The following is a 21,138-nucleotide window of genomic DNA, read 5'->3' as shown; positions in this document are numbered from 1 at the left end:
GATAAACGAATGTATATATAAGGTAAATGCGAATGAATAAAGCGAGACTGAAATGTGCGAAAAATAATGATATGTTGAAATTAAACGGGTACATAAACGAGTTGAATTTTGCGATTGTTCCTTTGCCAATGTCTATTTTGCGTTGATCTTCTGTAGATTTGTTACGTGATAAGTAGTCTAGCCATTGTCGATGACATCCGAAATTCTTAGTGCGTCCCCATCTAGTGTAGCCACTGCACCATTAACACACCACTGTAGTTCAAATACGCCCAATGTCTTCATAAGTAGATGGTAGTTGTAATTGCACGTTATTCTATATTTCAGGCGAGAAAAGAAGCACTGTACCACACTGACTTGAGCTGAATCTTTCAGTTTGTTGTATCTGGTTATATGTATAGCTGTTTTGAGTGATGAAAGTAAATAGCACAACAAGCGATGTGACTGAGTGGTGGTTTTCCCCCTCGGTGGACCAAGAACATAGTAGGCAAGAGGTACATTTTGCCAATCAAGTAATTTATAGATAATTGTGTTGAAAATATCAAAAAGTGGTGTAAGCCGTGGACACTCGACAAAAATGTGAGCTATATCCTCCTTTTGTTTACAGAATGGGCAATTATCAGTATTTTGGAGACCAGATTTCAGTAGGAAGCTGCCAGTGGGGTAGGCGCCATGTAAGAGCCGCCACTGGAGGTCGCCTTCCTTTTTGGTAATAGGTGAAATATAGCAGTCGTTGTAATTTGGCCGATGTTCATCTGTCAGAGAGAGTACATCTGACCATATGTTGTAACGGTAAGTAGTGTGTTTCAGTAGGTAATTTGTAGAAATGATAAATTTGTAGATGGAACCTTTCTGTAACTTATAAAGTGGGCAGTTGAGTAGTATATTATTGTCATCATCACGATAAAGAAGCTCAAGATGATAAGATGACTCAGTGACTTGTGTGCTAACATTACTGTAATTGTTGATAATTGTTTTCATTCCTACTGGTATCGCCCGGTGTGTGATGTCTAGTGCCATTTTAAGCAGCCTTTTAGAATAACATGGTACTTTGCCATATAAGCTTTCTGTGTCTAGCCATTTGTTGTTCGACAAGAGATCACCAATTTTAGTTATACCACCTTCACAAAAATGAGTAAGAACAAGTGGCACTTGTTGTATTGGATGTAGTATTAAGTTGTTGTGAAAGAGAGGTTCCTGGCAGACAGCATTGTATGATGTTGGCTGATCTTTTCGTAATGTTTTCAAAGAAGCCCATGTTTTCAGTAACTCGCAGTAGTATACTGGAATATTGTCCAGAGAAACTGGTACATTTGTAATCAGTAATTGTTTATCATATTTCAGATTATTAGCTTGACGAAGAAAGTAGCTGGTAAAGTAGAAACAAGGGTGATTAAGATTGGAGTAGAGGTAGTGTTGTATATACTGCAAATGAAACGAAGCAATTCTGGAAGGTAAGTGTATAAGTCCTTGTCCACATTGTGAGGGCGCTAGATAGATTGTCTCGGCGGGAAGCCAGTGGCGTCCTTGCCAGAAAAAATCGACAAACATTTTCTGAATTTTATTAATAAATTCACTAGGGGGACACAGGCAAACTAGCCTGTGAAGTAGTTTTGATGCTATTAACTGGTTTATGACTAGTGATCGGCCTTTGTAAGACATGGTTGGAGCGTATTTCGCCCACCATCCAATCTTAGATTCAATTTTGTCCCCGATGTCCTGCCAGTTTTTGTCCATCCAAGTGGCGGTGTTACCAAGAAATGTGCCAAGTACTTTAAGTCCTTCATTGTTCCAGTTAATATTGAGGGGTTTATCACTTCTAGTTTTCCAGCGCCCGACCCATAAACCTTGCGACTTGCCGTAATTAATGCGGGAATTACTTGATTGTTCATAAATGGAGATCCATTCTTGAAGCCTGCAGAAATCGTTGTTGTGAGTGAGAAAGAAGCTGACGTCATCAGCGTATGCCGTCAAGCTAGTCTTTTCATTTGTTGGTTCACTGACTTGGAGACCGTGTACACCACTCTCAGTTCTAACCTTGTGTAGTAAAGGTTCTATGCAGATAGCATATAGTTGTCCCGACAACGAACACCCTTGGCGAATACCTCGGGCAAATGACAATGGACTTGTGAGGGCATTGTTGACTCGAACAAGACACTGGGCTTGGGAGTAGATAAGTCTAATATAATTAATAAACTTCTCACCAAACCCAAAGGCCTGCAAAGTTTGAAACAAATAATCGTGGTGTACACGGTCAAACGCTTTTTCCTGATCTAAGCAGAGAATGCCTAGTGATATGTTGTTAGAGTTAGCATACGTGATGACATCACGCATCAGGTTAATATTGTCAAAAATCTGTCTGCCTGGAATGCAATAACTCTGATCAACATGGATTATGCTACCAAGTACTGATTTTAAACGGAGAGAGAGGGCTTTGGTGAATATTTTGTAATCAGAGCATAATAGGCTGACAGGGCGCCAATTTTTTAACATGTTATTATCCCCATTTTTAGGTAAAAGGGTTATAATAGCCCTTCTACAAGAAAGCGGCAGTTTACCATCCTTAATTGAAGCCAAGAAAACTTCATGCAAATCGGCACCAATGCTTGGCCAGAAGTGTTTATAAAACTCCCCAGGCAAGCCATCAATACCAGGGGAAGTGTCAGTTGAAATGAGTTTTACTGCTGCTGTGAGTTCTTCGTGTGTGATGTCCGCATCGCAGTTGTCTTTTAGTGTAGGATCAAGTTGAGGGAGATTGGAAAGTAATCTTTGCTGGCAGTCTAATGAAACTGGGTTTGGCGAAAATAAGTTACAATAGAACTCCCTAGTTAGCTGACGCATTGTATTGGGATCATCAGTGATATTGCCATCATTCTGTTGTAACTGAGTTATAACTTTTTTGCTACCCTTTTGTTTTTCCATGTCAAAGAAAAAAGATGTAGGGGCATCATTTTCGTTGAGTATTCTATGTCTGGAGCGGATAGCAGCTCCCTTTGTTTCGTTTTTCACTAGTTTTTCAAGTAGCGACTTTTTCTCAGTCAGTTTCGTGGCAAGATAAGGATCTGACTGCAATTGTTGCTCAATATTATTGATTTCACATTGTATAGAGTGCTTTGTTTGTTTATAGCTGTTGCGTAATTTTGTAGTGTACTGTTTAGTTAGTTCTTTGATTCTAAGTTTTCCAATCTCCCACCACATCTGTATATTGTCAAAGCGTGCCTTTTCCCGACGCCATATAATCCAGTACTCGTTGATTATTTTACAGAAATGTTCGTCCTGGAGAAGACTGGTGTTAAAACACCATACTGGATTTCGGTTATTGATGTGTTGAAAGGTAAGATTTAATTTAACTAAACAGTGATCTGAAAAGTTAAAATGTGGTTGAATAGAGACGTGTTTGATTCTGGATACAAGTGATTTTGATATATATATATTTTGTCAATACGACATTTACTATCATTCCGCATCCAAGTATATTCATTGGTTGTGGTGTTAACATGGCGCCAGGCGTCAGTGAGTTTAAAACGCAAAACTGTGTTTGAGAGAAGACTAGCTGACCGTGGATGAGGTTCAGGGCTGTTGACCCTGTCAATATTGGGATTTGTAGTACAGTTAAAATCCCCACCAATGACAATTGGTTCTTGTCCAACCTCATTTAAAAAGCCTTTTAAAACCTTAAAGAAAGCCAGGCGCTCTGTCCCATCAGTTGGGGCATATACATTTATCAAGTTAACCAGAGAGCCATCCAAATTAACAAGCACATGCAACAACCGCCCTGGAACCACATTATTAACACTTAGTACTTTAGTATTTGAATTGGGTTTTATAAGAATAGACACACCAGCTGAGTGTGAGTTACCATGTGAGAAAAGAATAGGAGCTCTCCAGACTATTTGCCATTGGGGCTCATCAGAAAGAGTGGTATGGGTTTCCTGGAGGAAATAAAAGTTACTTGGGTGGTTTAGCTTGAGAAACTCAAATATTTGATACCTTTTCATAGAATCGCGGCATCCGCGAACATTCCATGAGACAACAGACAAGCATACCATAATTGCAATAAAGTGAGACATTGTGCGCATGTCAGAAATGTCATAACAATCTATGTCACAATTTATTTACCTTATTTTGTTTTACCGTGGAGATCGGAGGGAATCCCTCGTTTTTTGTTTAACAATTCCTCCTTTGTGGTTTCTTCATTTTGGGTTGTGAGTTGCAGACGTGACCCCTTGAGTACATGCTTACCCAGCCGTAAAGTCATGCGTTGAATCCGTATTTTTTCTTTGCTAGGCAACTCATTATTTTTTCTAAAATGATTTAGAGAGTGAATCAGTAATTTTAGATCCGGACAAAACTGCTTAGATCTTTGAACCAGTTTTCGGGAATTGTAGGATTCCTCCAAAAATGTAGCCACGGATTCATGAGATAGCAATGTTTCTTTTCCTTTTTCTAATTCTGAAACCTCTTGCATGATGGTAGACAAGTCAGACATGTCAGATGCCACTGAATCCATGTCATCTTTTTCCTCTGCAGGGTTAGGTGGCTCAAAGTGCTTTCTGTCGAAGACATCCAAATGCGGCTCTATCACAGGAATGTACGGTGAGTGGGGGGTTAGTACCCCCGCCTCGTCAATTACAGTGACGTCTGAAGGCAGGTCAAGAGAAAAGTCGCAAGTGGAAGGAGTAGCAGTTTCAGTGAGATCGTCTTTTGTTTGAGTGAGTGGTGTATTGTTGCCAATGGTTACACTGTTTTCAATGGGTTCATTAACATCGCAAACTGTGACACGCGTGGCTAATTGTTTATCATTTGAAGTAGTGTTTTCATTTGAATTATCGTTTGTCTCGATTGTATCTAATGTTTTACTAATTTGATTTTCAATTAAATCGTGTGTTTCATTCGGTTTATCATTGTTTTCTGTTGCGGAAATTCTTTCGTTATTGTCAGTTGATTTGTCATTTGTCATAGGCACAAGTGGCGGAAAACTTTCGGTTTCACTTTCCATTTCTACACTAGTGCTTTGAATATTTTGATGATTAATGAAGCGTGTATTGTTGTCGTTTTTTTCACGACAGTTCCTCTGAATATGGCCTTTTTTATGGCAGTTATGACACACAATGTCATCAGTTGAAAGGTAAATCTTGTATTTCCTTTCTTCATAATCTACGGTAATTGATCCTTCAAGTTTTTCATTGGTAATCATGTAGACTTGCCTACGAAATGATTTCACGTGTTTAAAGGTAGGATGTTTCAAGCCCAAAGGAATAATGCGAATGGTTGACACCACACGACCATAAGATGCCAGTTCCCGTTCAAGTAAGTTATTCGGGATGAATGGTGGAACTCCTGATAGAACGACTTTAGTTGCCGGTTTCACAAGCGGCTCAACATAAACAAAAGAATGACCAATTGTGCTCAAACCAGCTGCACAACATTCCTCGACTGATTTTATGGAGTCCAGAAAAACAATCACGCTTCCACTAACCCTGGAAGCAGCCACAATATTTTTTGAATCGATTACCTCAGAAATTGCACGAACGTAACTTTCGATGCCAACACCATCGATGGATTCGCATTTAATGCCATGTTTGCGGGTCAAACCCGCAAATGGATTGCCACGTTGTTGACTTGTGGGGGCCGCCATCTTGGCTGCACCGCCACGTCAGTCAAACTGAAAGCGGAAAATAAAAACTGAGAAAAGCACGGCAGATTTTTGCCAGAAAACCAAAATACCACAATAAATGAAGGCAGGAAACGTTTATAAAACAAATTAAACCACAAAAAGTACTCACAAAAGTCTTTGACAGGTGAAATTCGCTCGAAAATCAGGAGCTCCGAGACAAGCGTGTGTATGCTAATTTACATACATACATACATACATACATACATACATACATACATACATACATACATAAATTCATTTTCTATTTAATGATGATGTAAATGTACTGTCTCAGTACCTTCATACCAATTCCTAATATTACATTATTTTTTTCTCTAACTGGCTGAAGCAAAAACTGAAAGGTCACACATCGGAGTAATGGTTTGCACACATAATATACTACAAGCGATTGACATGCTCACTCGTGTAGCTGTAACACCTAACTATATAATGCAAATGGGTTACGTGATCATAAATACGTTTATAATCAAAATTAATTAACCATTAGTAAATTGAAAATCTTACTTACCCGGGGAAACTATTACGCTGAACTGAACTTCCTTTTTCAATGTAATGTAAATGATTAACAGATTTATCTGATAAAAAAACGAGGGGCGTTCAATGAGTAATGCCCCTTACCCACTTCCAGTTGTCTGATCTAGATGAAATTTTGTATGTGTAATGATTTACATCTCTGAACTAATTGTGGTTTCTGAGTTAGGTGTTAAATGGAGCAAGTTGAGTGTCGCGCAGTGATCCGGATTTGTATTTGAAAGGACGCACACCAAGGGAGACTTTTGGTGAAATGAAAGAAACTTATGGAGATGATGCTCCATCATATAACCTTGTAAAACGCTGGCATCATGAATTCAAACATGGCCGGATGTCTGTGGAAACAGCTCCAGGATCTGGTCGTCCCTCTTCTGCCATTGATGAGACATCTGACGTCATGTTGAGGCAGACATTTTAGACGATCGACGCATTACTGTTCGCCAAATAGCCCAAGAGGTCTAGATTAGTACAGGGTCTGTGGAAACTATTATTCATGACCATTTACATGTGTATAAGTGGTCTGCAAGATGGATTTCCAGGTTGCTCACACTTTTCCAGAAGCAAGAACGTGTCGAGTGCTCGAGGATGAATTTGGAGATGTGCCAAGATGAGTCAAAGTTTTTTAAAAGACTGGGGTCCATCACTATGATCCAGATACCAAAGCCCAGCCAATGCAATGAAAACACTTCGACTCACCACCTCCAAAGAAGGGAAGGTCATGCTCTCAGTCTTCTGGGACCAGGACGGCGTAGTGATGACAGATTTCCTGGCAAAGGATACCACAATTACGGGAGCCTATTACGCTTCAATTTTAATGAAATTAAGAGAAGCTATCTAAATCAATAGGCGGAACAAGATCAGAAAAGGTATACTCCTCCTGCAGGACAGCGCTCCGGTCCACAACTCGCACGTCGCCAGATCAGAAGCACGGGCGTGTGGCTATGAAATCCTCCCCCATCCCCCTTACTCTCCTGACCTTGAACAGTCTGACTGACTGCGTTTCCCAGATGATGCAGCCTTGATTTCTGAAGTTACGACGTGGTTGGAGGACCAACCCGGGGTGTTCTACAAAAACGATGTCCAGAGCTGCATCAAACTATGGGAGAAATGCATAACTATGGGTGATTCCTATGTAGAGAAAGACTAATAACTGTGCCAAGTTTCATTAATCTTCTACTATGGGGAATTGGTCAGGGGCATTACTTATTGAACGCCCATTGTAAAAATTGGATATTTTTTTTTAATTATTTTAAATCTGGGCACAAAGATTATAATTTTGCAGGACGCGAATGTATATATGTGGGCCGTTTTGAAATGCTACTACTAATAATCAAACTATTGTACAACATCATTAACCCTCTCCATGAAAATACATAAGAATATTGAGTTTATTGTGCAATTTGAAACATCTTGTTCTCTGCGTTTTTTGCAATACTAGAAGGTTTTATACATTCCAAAGATTCTCCTTTGCACTTTCACTCATTCCTAATATGCAAATGTACTACATAGATAGTCTGAGTAACACGAGTTACTAAAATGCACAAGCTCAAAGCTAATTAATAATGCAACTTCATGATGACTGCCATATGCCTCTATGTGTCTCACTTATAATCACTATCTTGGTTAGATTATATGCTTTCTCAATGTCGTCATCACATTCTTATTACACATCTCTGGTGTAGTCTTCTCAACTAAGTCAATAAAAGTAGGAGACGGACCTAATGTTTACAGGCTCCAAAACGCCCTCGTCGTTTCTTTCCAAAACATATCTAAGTTGTGAATGTATGTTCATTGCAGATAGCACACAATACATCTAATACGTGAATGCCACAATGTCATAAATCGTTTCTGGCTTTACAGACCAATCATTACCAACGTTTCTGAATTCAGTTGAGTACAATTATATAAGGCACCCCACTAAAACACCATTGATAATGGAACACACACCGGAAAGCTTCATGTTAACTTAAATGACATTGTAACTTACACCTGATCAGCTCATGAACTTCTTCTGATCATCAGCTTCTTGAAAGTATGTACCAAAATGTTGAATGTATGATACAAAGTGATTTTAAGCAGAAGGAAAAGGGTAATTTAATTAATCAGATCATCACATGAATGGAATTGGTATGGCTGCCACACACTAATATTGGTGCTCATCCACATTACTCATATAGCTGGCCCTTGTATCAGATACTGCTGAGAAGATCCTTGGTGTAACACACTTGAGCTTTGATGGAATCAGCATGAGAAAAATCAGTTTAGAAGATCAAATTCTGATCTAACACTTGCAGACATATTACTACAACAGCAGATAATATGTTTATCAGGGCATAGACGCGTGCATTCCCATCTTCTGTGGTGAAATATATTAGTTCAACTTTGTTGTGTTTTCATTAAGCCATCAGCTTTACCAAGCCTACGTGCTACAAATAAATGTTACTTACCTTGAGCATTTCTGTGTTTAATTCTGATTGGTAATATAATATAAAGGTATCATCAGAATGCGAAAAGTATGCACAAAAGGCAATATGGACATGCGATGATGCGATCCCGTACCGCCTGGGAACACATTTTCCTGTTTCTCACAATAACCTTATTGCTATGCATATTTTGTATTTAATGGTATAAGACACCTAATCATGTATAGTATGTGACTGTCTAAACCGAAACTTCAAAACACATACCTTACAAAACTGAACGTGTAAAATGTTTAGCAAATGATATCTAAAACCTTAGTAAATCAAATATATATGTGGGGAATATTTCTTTTATGTGCGTAATAACAAAAACAACATTAATGGCAATTCAGAATAAACATTTTTTATTACATTAGTTTTAAAGTGTCTACTGCCTGGTGAAAAAGCTGTTCATTGTACGTGGATTTGTTGAGAATCAAATTAAATCAAATATTCAAATCCACGTGTGGCGAAAACTGATTCAGTAAACTAACCTGATGATTAGAAAAACTCACAGAGGCATTATCCCTGAAAATAAAATATATAAAATACTTACTAATCACACATGTGCAGATATGACGTCATCGAATTTATAATATATGTTTTTCTACAGATCTTATACGTATGAGTATCACTGTATTATTTATCCAACCAGTATTGTAACATTATCATCATAATGTGTGGTTATCATACTTTTAAACTGAGCATGGCTGTGGAGGTTCCCAGCGTAAGGTGAAGACGTGTCTCGAACGCCCAATAGGTACAGATTTCGAAAAAAAATAGTGAAATAATATTGTTAGAAACTCGGCATTTTTATCATCAAGTGTACAAATTCAGTACAGGTGATATCGTAAAGCTGAGAAGAATGTTCGACAACAAGGTCCTGCAGTGAGTTGTACGTGAGAAAAATTATTAAAGAATTTTGAAATGCACGTATCCTTTAATCATGACGTCCAATACACATCCAGTATCTTACATACTCAATGTACTATAGTATTATATTAATTGAGAATAACACAAGAAACGTGAGAATACAGTTTTATGGTTGATTTTCATCCCAAGACTGAATGATTGAAAAGAAGTCGTTTGACCTTCTGTTCTTTTCTATTCAAGTATTTCAATATAAATACTGTGGGCTCCGATGTTTCAGAATGACAGCCACAGTCATATGCCAGCACGGACAAACAATTTTCATTATAATTACGAGGCTTACTTGTCAGTAACTACCATGCACAGTAAATTATGATATTTCAGATTGCATGTTGATAAAACTATTGCATCTTGGTGTAACAGAATCTAATCACGTTATGCGTTTTTAAAAGAAGAACAAGTTTACAATAGATTACGTATAATTGCATATATATATATAATTGTGTATAAACACAATCTGCGTATTACTGCATGTCCTTGTGTCTTCAAACATATAACGTATTGCGGAAGCAATATGCTTTGTGTCTGGAACGCAAGTGATAGTGCACCATCAACGGTAGTGATGTGTGTAGTGTGATGTTCCTCCTCGTTGCTCCTCTTCAATGCAGCAATGTAAGCGGTTTTTCTTAGTGTGTTAAATTGTTGAAGTAATACTCACCCCCCCCAAATCCCATGATTGGGTTCAGCAAATTTGATTTGCTACTTTAAGTCAAGAGTTCGGGATTTTAGGAAAACTTTATTGTTTATTCAATTAACTGAATATGTTACATTGTATTCAAGATTTAATAACTTTGTCGTTTATTATAGCAATTTGTTCACTTTACCCAAACAGTTAGGGTTTTTGAATAAACTGGCCACACCTGGGTATCCAAGTTGCGGTAACCCTGGTAACCATTGTGTGATACTGGGTTCCAGACACAAATATATTATGTGTTGCAAAAACTGTGTTAGCCTTGCTAAACTATAATTCAATGTGCATAGCAATCTCACTCAATATTCCACATTATATATGTGTGTTTGTTTCCTAGCACCCCACCACCATATTTACTAAATAGTTTCTAAAATATTAGAGGAGACAGTGGAGATGGCAATAGGCCTGTACTTATTTTTCTGTATTAACACAATTCATGTTTTGTTTGTTTAATATAGGAATCAGGATTGTTTACACAAATACCCGGAAAAAAAAACACGGATCAGTATCCAATTAAATACCCGCGCAAACATCAAGTGGAGTGTATTGCTGGCATGTTTATAGTGTTCTGCATCATCACCAGCAATTCTCCAATGCCCATTCTTCAACAGACTTCGAAATATCTGAAATACCAATGTAGTGCAGCTTGATTGCGAGAAAGCCATCATCTCACGAATCTTCCCTCGAAGTTGCTTTTAACTGAAGTTAATGAGCTGAAGTGTTGTTTCCACATGTCGGCAATATTACAGTGATCTGAGCATCCCCGACATTAGAAGACAATTGGATTTTGTCACTATTAATAGAATGAACCTTGGACCTGATTTTTCATAACTGTGGATAAACCAGTCGAGCGTGATGTATTTTCAAAACGTCGGTAAATAAGCAGACAAGTTTAAACCGTATGAAAGCCAGACTAATGGTAGTATACACGGGACCATTTTTAGGTTTCTGATTATAGATCCAAATTTTAAATTTTGGTATTGAGTGTGAAACACCCATTTGTGGTAAAGCATTATATGGAAGTTTTATGTCCATCAGGATAAGCCTTATTTAAGGAATATATGCAATATATATGTCTGATTAAGTGTACAGTATTTAAGGTATAGTATCATTCATGGTACAGTATTTCATAGGTTACTCCGAGTTATGGCATAGTATTCTACAGATACATAACTGTATTCAGTAGATAACTTTCATTTAAGGTATATTATAGTAAATTATTCAATTTAGGGTGCAGAATTAAACAAAGAAAAGTATTATTCAAGGTATAGTATTCTCTTGATAACTCTGATTTAATGTATAGTTTTCTATGGATAAACTAATCCACAGTTTATTATTCAATGGGTACATTATTCAAAAGATAATCTGATGCAAGGTACACAATTCAATGAATGAGTATGAGTTATTGAATGCATAAGTTTGATCAAGGGTACAATATTCAGGGGATGAGTCTTATTTAATGTAAATCAATCAATAGATAAATCAATATATGAGTTATGTACAGTATTCAATGGATAATTCGATGTTTTACACTAGTTTATTCACATTGATGTGGTAATAACATGCTACTACTCACATTGATGTGGTAGTGCCACACTATATAATTCACATCGATGTGGTAAGAACATGCTTCCACTTACATTGATGTGCTGTACTCTTCGCGTCGATGCGGCAAGACAACACTATATTATTCACATCAATGTGGTAATACATCACTATACTATTCCCACCGATGCGTTAAGACCACACTATTTTATTCATATCGATGCAGTAATACCACACTATACTATTCACGTCGATGCGGTGAAACCATACTATACAATACTCAATGTGGTAAGACTACACGATTCCATTCAATTCGATGTGATAATACCACACTATACAATTCACGTTAATGTAGTACGACTTCACTATTTTTCTATTTTTTGAATTCATATCGATGCTGTAAAACCACACTATACTTTTTCCATCGATGTGGTAAGACCACACTATGATACTCACACCGATGTGGTAATACCACACTATACTATTCATATCGACGTGTTAACACGACACTATACTATTCACATCGATGTTGTAAGACCTAACAAGTTTATTCACATCAAAGCGGTAGGAGCATGCTGCTACATTGATGTGGTAAGACCTTGCTTTATTATCCGGGTTGATGTGGTAAGACCACACTATAATATTCATATCGAGATGGTGGTACCACATTATACTATTCACATTGATGTGGTAGTACCACACTATACTATTCACATCGATGCGGTAATACCACACTATACTATTCACATCGATGCGGTATGACCACACTATACAATTCACATCGATGTGGTAAGACAACACTATACCATTCATATCGATTTGGAAAGACCACACTATACTATTCACATCGATGTGGTAACACGACACTATACTATTCACATCGATGTCGTAAGACCTAACAAGTTTATTCACATCGAAGCGGTAAGAGCATGCTGCTACTCATGTTGATGTGGTAAGACCTTGCTTTATTCTTCGGGTTGATGCGGTAAGACCACACTATAATATTCACATCCAGGTGGTGGTACCACTGCACATTATACTATTCACATCGATGCGGTAATACCACATTATAATATTCACATCGATGTGGTAAGACCACACTATGCAATTCACATCGATGAGGTAAGACCACACTATCCCATCATATCGATTTAGAAAGACCACACTATACTATTCACATCGATGTGGTAAGACCACACTATACTATTCATATCGATGTCGTAAGACCTAACAAGTTTATTCACATCGAAGCGGTAAGAGCATGCTGCTACTCATGTTGATGTGGTAAGACCTTGCTTTATTCTTCGGGTTGATGCGGTAAGACCACACTATAATATTCACATCCAGGTGGTGGTACCACTGCACATTATACTATTCACATCGATGCGGTAATACCACATTATAATATTCACATCGATGTGGTAAGACCACACTATGCAATTCACATCGATGAGGTAAGACCACACTATCCCATCATATCGATTTAGAAAGACCACACTATACTATTCACATCGATGTGGTAAGACCACACTATACTATTCACATCGATGTGGTTAGACCACACTATCCTATCATATCGATTTAGAAAGACCACACTATACTATTCACATCGATGTGGTAAGACCACACTATACAATTCACATCGATGTGGTAAGACCTCACTATCCCATTATATCGATTTAGAAAGACCACACTATACTATTCACATCGATGTGGTAAGAATATGCTACTACTTACATTGATGTGGTAAGATACATCTGAACTCTTCGGGCCGATGCGGCAAGACAACACTATATTATTCACATCGATGTGGTAATACCACACTATACTATGACCTTGCTGTACTATTCACGTCGACGCAGTAAGGCCACTCTGTACAATTCTCGATCTGGTAAGACACTATTCTATTCAATTCGATGTGATAAGACCACACTATACTACTCACATTAATGTGGTAGGACTACACTATGTTATTCATATAGACGCTGTAAAACCACTCTATACTTTTATGTCGATGGGCATGTCGTAACACCACATTATTCTATTCGTATCGATGTGGTAATTCCACACGATACTATTAACATCGATGTGGTAAGACGACACTATACTGTTCATATGAATTGTAAAGACTATACTATACTATTCACATCGCTGTGGTAAGACCACGCTGTTTTATTCATATCGATGTGGTAATACTACACTACACTATTAACATCGATGTGGTAAAAGCACACTATACTATTCATATGAATTGGAAAGACTACACTATTCTATTCACGTCGATGTGGTTAGACCACATTGTTTTATTCATAGCAATGCGGTAATACCACACTATACTCGTCACATTGATGTGGTAAGACCACACTATACTATTCATATCGATTTGGAAAGACCACACTATACTATTCATAACGATGTGGAAACACAGCACTATAATATTCACATCGCCGTGGTCAGACCACACAATTCTTTTCACATCGACTGGATAAGACCATGCTACTATTTACATTGATGTGATTAGACCACATTATATTTTTCACATCGATGCGATATGACCACATTTATACTATTCACATCGATGCGATATGACCATATTATACTATTCACATCGATGCGATATGACCACAATATTCACACGGATGCGGTAATACCACGCTATTCCCCGTTCGCAGAACATCGTTATGCATCAACATAATTTGATCAAGTTAACATTACATGTATCTTTTGTAAAATAAAGTAAAAAAGCCTTCTTTCACATGAGAATATTTCATCATGTTATTCGTATACTCAGAAAATGTCGTTGAGCTCTTGTTTTTGCCGCTTGCTGATCTCAATCCAGTCTGTAGGCTGACATTTTATTTTTGTATAAATATAATGGCTTTGCGTTTTTAATTTGGTTAATTGTTGTGATTTTTATTTCGTTTCTTTCCTTTTCATATTACCCGAGAAACGAATTAAATTGGCTCACCCACTCACCATAATGAAATCCATTTGATCTCGAAAGGAAATTAGTACATCTTGAACAAAACAATCGCGATTTAATAAAAGTATAGCTATGTTTTCCTAAATACAAAAGGATTGCCTTAACCCTGATAATTTCCTTATAATATCCGAAGTTCTAGTATGAAACTAGAATTTCACACATTAAACAGTTATTTAACGCACCAACTTCGATTTAATCAACACATTGTAGAGATTATCGGAAATAACATCGCTTGAGAGAAATCTTTGGCAATTCTTGAACGTACAATGTGGATTACAGTAATACTACATTTTGACTTGTTTCTGTAAAGCATTTACTAGGAAAGTACTCGTTTCTTTGCTTACCATTTCACTACTTTCTTCGTCTTACGATGACCATGTACTATAGGCGAAAGGTTAACCCTGAAAAAGGGCCTTATTTTAGGAGTTTAATCTCCCCTTGTACATAAATGTAGAACATGTCCTAAAATGTTCATTTCTATATGGTGGTATAAGTTTCGCATGTTGTCGTCAATTCTGAGTGTTCAAAGTGGAAAAATCAGCCATTATGTACATGTACGCATATAATTAATGTTTGCAAATCACACATGGTTGAGACATAATTAACATTGGAAATAACGTTTAATGCCCATGGAGTTATATATTTTCTGAAAGCTCTAGTACTACATTGTAAGAATGTATTCATGAAAATTATCTCTTGCAGCATATATTTAAATTTTTGTCCAAAACACTGTTTTTGTTACCGTCAAAAATGTACAATGCATGCAGAACATTCCAGAGGATTTTTTTGGGGGTAAAATAACCTCCGGTATCTTGATACTCGAAACCTTACAAATTGAACCATGAAGGTAATAGATGAATTTTGTGTTAAAATTCAAAACTACCAATTAGTTAAATGCATTAAATGCATCTTTGTTGATTATACAGGCTTCTAAACTGAGTAAGGGTTTAACGTTCAGTTTGAAAAACAGAAATACAGTGGCATGCTTGCAGAGCATGTATAATAATGGTATACTGGATAATTAACTGTATAAAAGGATCAGTATTGAGTTTAATACAAAAATTAAGACGCATAATACAAAATCTACTACATTTTTACTGATGTCTGTTCCGATGTTAGCAAACCTCATTACTTAAAAGAATCTTTCTATCCAAAGTCTGGACGATCTGTATATTACAAAACCTCATACATGTCACTGGAGGATCCCCATAATAACTAACAGTATATAAATACTATAATTGGTTAATCATCAACCTCATCTAGCATTGGTTTATGATGTAAACAATTAATTCCAGCTAAACTAAAGTTACAGTAAGCGCGATAAATTTATAATACACTTGGCGTCAATGTACACACAATCACATCATCACAGCTAATGTCCTTTTATGATTTCCGAAGATAATATTCGATGTTCTATAAAAGACTAAAATCCGGCTCGATGTACTTGAAAAGCCACAGAGGGAAATATACTACAATCCCAAGATTTGGGTACCTAATGGCACAGCACTGGAACAAGAGTTAAATCAACATTATTCAGACAAGGCATCGTGCAATAAATAAACAATACGTTATACAATGTATAATATTAGGTAGTTACGCCAGGGTAATGTTATGAAATCGTCACTTTAAAATACAAGGTAAATAGGAGTTCATGCAACTAATGATTCTAGAAAAATTGAGGATTCGATTTGTCCAACTCTTAACACATTCAAATTTTCTATTTCAAATAATTTGATATTTTTGTAGATTTGCTTTCAAAATTGAAATATTGCTTGTGTAATATAGGACACAACAATGCCGAGACATTAATACGTCAACTAATGTAAAGTGATTTAGTAAGTAAAGTAAAGTAAAGAAAAATAATTTTATTTCCACTCGTAATAATACAATAAATAAATCATCTTTACATGAGTTTAACACACTAAATACAGAGTGGGGGAAATCAAAAAGAGCAAAATTGTCCCGTCAACTAGATTCCCCTGTGAAAATAAAGTAATACAAAACTAATAATAGTGGTGAATAACAAAATATATATTCTAACAGTATGAATCAATTCATTGATTTAAGAGTTTTGGTTTAATAGTAATGTTTTAAATGCATCTTTATATCTCCCAACACTGCGCAGCTCTTTCAACGTGTTCTGAACTTCATTCCAAAGTTGTGCAACTGAAAATAATATACTTTTCTGACAAAACGTTTCGCTCAGTTTAGGAAGTTTGAATTTATTTTTATTTCTTGTGTCATATAAATGGCACTTTGAGTGCTTGGTAAATATATCATGGTAGCAAATCATTTACATATTTATACATGAAAGTAGCAAGTTCGTATTTGTACATATCAAAGATATTGAGTACTTTGAATTTTTTGAAAAGAGTATGTGTATTAGTTCGATATGAACTGTTACTGTGGTATTTTTGAAAAAGATACCGGTAACCTGTTTAAGTGAACTTTCATGGTGGAACCCCATGCTAGAATTCCATAGCTCATATATGGAACGATTAAAATTGAATATAATGTAAACAAGGTGTGCTCAAGTAGAAAGTGTTTAACTCTGTTAAAACACCAAGATTTCTTGAACACACGGAGAGAATATAGTCAATGTGTTGCTTCCATGATAGGTTTTCATCTATACGGAAACCAAAAAAGTTTGTATCATGAACCCGGTCCAGTGGAGTTGAATCAAGTTTTACACCAATATTAATATCTGATCTAGTATTTCTGGTAGTACCCATTAACATATAGTTAGTTTTTTAATGTTTACATGAAATTTATTGGCTTTAAATCACTTGCTAGCATGAGCAATTTCCTCGTTTATTACACTCTCAATCCTCCCAATATTTTCATATGAATAAAATAGGCAAGTGTCATCAGCATATATTATCTAGCTTTTTAGATGAAAAATCATTAGGGTATAGAATAAAAGGTAGAGGGCTCACAATGGACCCATGTGGCACCCTAAATTCAATTGGCTTGGAAGTAAAATGTATGGAATCATAACACACGTATTGTTTTCTGTTTATCAAATAATTTCTGAATCATTCATGAATGAAGGCTAATATATTATAAAAAACGCAGGGTAACAAAAAATAATAAAAAGTCGCGTTCAAATCTGTTACTCGTGTTGTTCGTCGTGTCCACTGTCCTTGTATTTTGTAACAAAAAGAAGGCGTGGTCACTGAAACCAGTGTCTTATTATGGACTCGATTAATGAGAATTTATCATGCACTTCTGGCTACTGTTGATAAAGTGCCTCAGCTTCGCATTAGTTACACAAACATGCCAACACGACCACCACTAAAATACTAATCTTGCTTAGAAAAGTTTGTCTTTCCAAACAATATAGTAACAACAAAATAAGGCTTTGATAGACAATATACATGTAACAATTAATTAAGTTATCACGCCCACAAGTCAAATAGTACGCCGACGCCAAAAAAATTCACCTACCATACCTTACCTTCCGTTTACACTACAGGCAATGTAAACATGCCAAATATTTTCATTGATTAAGTCATATAGTGTAGGTAATATATTATAATATAATATTATTAATAATCTCATCTCACCACAGTTAGTTTACTGCTTTATTAGACTTGTGCCGCCATCGGACGTGGTTCTGAAGGTACAGAAAATGCTGCTCGATTTCTTTTGGCAAGGCCGACATTAAGTATCTGCCCGCAACACTGTATCTCCCCTTCCAACACGCATAAGTACAATGCGACTTTCCTATATTCAAATATATCTATATAATAATCATGACCACCCCTGTTTTAAGTTCACAGACTACCTTTTTATGCAAGCAAGTAATATTCATATGCAAGTCAACTACTATCTACGACTATCCAAACACCTTTACATAGATTGCCATTATTTTATTTCAGTGTTGGGAATCTGTAGATAAAGTGCGTAAATTCAATGATAATAACGTAACTGATATTCTTAATGGGCCACTCTTTAATAAACCACTCATCATACATCCCATAAGAAATGAGCCTTTTGCGCTCAGACACTTTGTAGACGCGTGAATAACCAAAATATGTGATTTTGTCTCAGAAACAAATAAAACTTGGTTGAAGGCCGCTGATATGTCGGATAAAATTGCAATCGACTCGGAGCGTATTCCCCATCCTAGTATCAATGTTATTCACGATTATATTCCTACTAAATGGAAAGATACTATCAACACTTACTTCAAGGGGCATGGTAAGTGTAATCAATCTCTTTCACATCATAGCTTCGAGCTGCACTTTTGTGATGAACTAAATTTGCCACTATATAAGTTTGAAAAGGGCGCAATCTATAAATATCTAATACGTTTCCTCTCAATAACACAACACCCACAAAAACTTTACACTGTTTGGCGTGTCATCCTTAGTCTGCCTGAAAATGCTAAACCCAACTTCAAGGATTGCAATGAAGCATTAGTCATTGAAAAAATGTGGATCTGCAGTGGCGTATCGCCCATGGTGCCTTTCCAACGGGGATATTTCTTTTCAAAGCTCGTTTGAACAATTCAGATAAATGTCCGTTTTGTGATGAAGTTGACACACTTTAACATATATTTTATGTTTGTTCATCAAATAGCGCCTTACTCCACTATTTTAATAATATCACGTCACGTCTGCTTCAACCAGACATTCGCATTCCTATCTGGTGGTTCACTATTTTACCACCCCATCGCTCGAAACACTTTAATTCGAGCAAGGCACAAGGTATATTTTGTTTCTTAGCGTGCATTGCTAAGGTTGTAATTCATGTCAGCCGTCGTAATAAAAGGCAAAACAAAGCCTCTGGAAATTTGTATTCAAAGTATCAAGTCGAGGCTTGAAACAGAATATGAATGTTCCCGGATCATGAACAAACTGCCTGAATTTGGGATTATGTGGACGGTAGAGGACGCACTATGTAAAATCGAGGATAACACACTTCGCATCCTACTGTAAAGGTGGCAGGTATGATCTATTTTAAAACCGAAAGTTGCCTTGTCTTGTTGTTAAACATCGATACAAACGAGCACCATGGACAACAATTAGCATAAAACCCGCAGTTAAATTACGGCAACGCGGAGACTGTCAGTAGTTACCGGCCCAAGGGATGTTTACTTGAACCTCGACTCCAAACAGGCGTCCTCGTTAGTAATGCGTAATGCTTTAACTATCAGTAAATAACACGAGTAGTACTCAGCCAAACTCTGTGTTCAGAAATGTCTGGTACCGAAAAATGTAACGAATTACTAATCTGCATTTGCCCGATTGTATTTAAGCATATGTTTGTCACTAATATGCATACGAATATAAAACTGTTTCTTTCACAAAATCTACATAAAAACTACAGTTAAAGTGTGGAGTTACAGAAATAAACACATTGCAACTACAATGTGTCACATGATCAACAGTGATTTAATACTGACGCCCTCGGTACTATGTTTTATAACGAGATACAGAGGGCGCTACATTAATATCCAACCCAAGTTTGCATTTTATTATTAAAACTATTATATCAAACTATCTTTAATTCCGCAAAAATATAGTTGATTAGAAGTATTGTTTTATAAGAGTTTATTTATGCCTAGGTTACAGCGTGCAAAAATGCGTTTTATCAATGTTTTAACGATAGGTTAATAACCTTTCTGTGAGATATTTGATTGACATACTCGATAAAAGTGGTATATTCTTTGGCCCAACAATATGCAAATTAAAAGGTTATAGGTCACATAACTTTCTCTGACCACGGAAAGGCTAGTCGGGATAAGTAAATAGTTCATTTAATGTAGTTTATTCCATAATTTAATCACAGCTCTTGCAAAGGCGATATGTTAATCGGCGTATCTATGAATTGGGTCAAAGGTTTTGAGTGGCATTATATAAATTGAGAAGTGGGGATAGGAGTTAGTAATAATGTTTTAAGGTGACAAGTAGCAGTTCAAAATATTTTATGTGGGATATAGGAAACTAATGCTGGTTATAATGAATTTGAAATAATTGTTTCTAATTTTTTTACTGACAAACAGAAGCCTTATACAAAATATACAGTCAGTCTTGCATCTATCTTGATATTGTCATCGTCAGAATAATTGCAAAACTGCTTCTGTCACGTAAACGTAATAAAATTATCAACACATCAGACGAATCGTTTTAATTCATTATACCCATTTTTATTATATGTAGCAAGAAACCAACTGTTTTGGAAGCTTAAATTGAGGTATACATTGCATAGATAAAATTACTTACATTCGACCTTACAATAGTTATAATGCAACATTGATACAAATGGCAAGTTCACGACAAATCAAAATATCTTGATAGTTGCACTTGCTATTGTATGA

The sequence above is a fragment of the Saccoglossus kowalevskii genome, chromosome 16, assembly GCF_978046115.1.
Source record: "Saccoglossus kowalevskii chromosome 16, keSacKowa6.1, whole genome shotgun sequence".
Taxonomy (NCBI): domain Eukaryota; kingdom Metazoa; phylum Hemichordata; class Enteropneusta; family Harrimaniidae; genus Saccoglossus; species Saccoglossus kowalevskii.
This window is presented reverse-complemented; position numbering follows the sequence as displayed.